Source organism: Limulus polyphemus, unplaced genomic scaffold, assembly GCF_000517525.1.
Source record: "Limulus polyphemus unplaced genomic scaffold, Limulus_polyphemus-2.1.2 Scaffold1858, whole genome shotgun sequence".
Classification (NCBI taxonomy): Eukaryota; Metazoa; Arthropoda; class Merostomata; order Xiphosura; family Limulidae; genus Limulus; species Limulus polyphemus.
This window is the reverse complement of record NW_013667468.1, coordinates 217983-219176: the sequence shown is the minus strand read 5'-3', so window position 1 is coordinate 219176 and position 1194 is coordinate 217983. Positions and strand designations below refer to the sequence as shown.

Sequence of the window (1194 nt, the reverse complement as noted above, 5' to 3'; positions counted from 1 at the left end):
GTCACATTATAACGCCCCCACGGCTGAAAGGGCGAGTATGTTTGGTGGGATGGGGATTCGAACCCGCGACCCTCAGATTACGAGTCGAGCGCCCTAACCACCTGGCCATGCCATCTTCAGTAGTACGAGTCAAATATATATTACACAGTATCCCTGATGTCCTGGGAAGTTGACTAGGTAATGTCACTTGCAATTAACATCACATACTATCCTTAGTGGATAGGACGCTTGTCTCTCAACCTGAGAGTTGCGAGTTCGAATCCCCGTCGCCGAACATGCTCACCTTATATGATTGCCGACATGGCAGGCCACCCGAATGTAGAACTTCTTGGCTTTCAAAAATTACCGGCTGACCCCAAATCAATTAGAATTAAGGTTGTTACGGAGAAGAAGTCTGAAATACTATCATGTCTCTAAATATTCCTCATGTCTCTAAAAGTGTCAGACATTTTAAATCTGCCACTCTTTTATTGAGTAACACAATTCTAAGCAAACTCGCCAGCATTTCTTATGTCTTGATGTCTTGCCAAGTATTAGTAAAAAAAAACACAAAATATTATCCCTTATGTCTTGGATAATACCATTCCAAATAAACTTTACAGACATATTGTCTAAGGTAATATTAAAATTGTAAATTTAACATACTACTCCTGATATCCTGGGTAATATCATTCTTAATAAATAAGTAAATCTATCTAAGGATTTCTGATGTCATTCATATGACAAGTCCAAATAAACCTAAGATAAAGTTTAAACATTGTATGATTAAGTCTGAAAAACGTTATACAGCTGTCCTCGTGTCTTTGGTATTATCAGTCTGAATGTACTCTATATTTTTCGGTACTACTTTTTTCGAATACATTTAGCATCCTAAGGTTATGGGCAGTACTACTTATAATATGCCTAATATAACTCATTTATTAAGTAAATAAATACATCTGAAACAATGTTTCAGGTGTCTTAAACTATTCTCAGTACGAATAAGCCTGACGTAGCATTTCTCATGTTATTCATGGTAGTAATTCAAATAAATCATAATATGATAACCTGGATCATGGATAGCACTAGTTCGAATCAACCTATCTGTTTGTAGCATATGTTATTAATTCACTGAGCGATGAAGGTTTGTGATATATATAAACTTAAGTTTTAGATAAGAAATGTTTCTAATGCTTGTTTGTTTGTTTGTTATGG

General features: G+C 35.7%; 1 protein-coding gene across 1 annotated transcript in view; it reads left to right on the top strand.

Annotated features, from left to right (window-relative positions):
• Positions 1–1194, top strand: part of LOC106465176 (atrial natriuretic peptide receptor 1-like) — a 98581-nt gene that overhangs the window by 1227 nt on the left and 96160 nt on the right. The window lies entirely within an intron of this gene.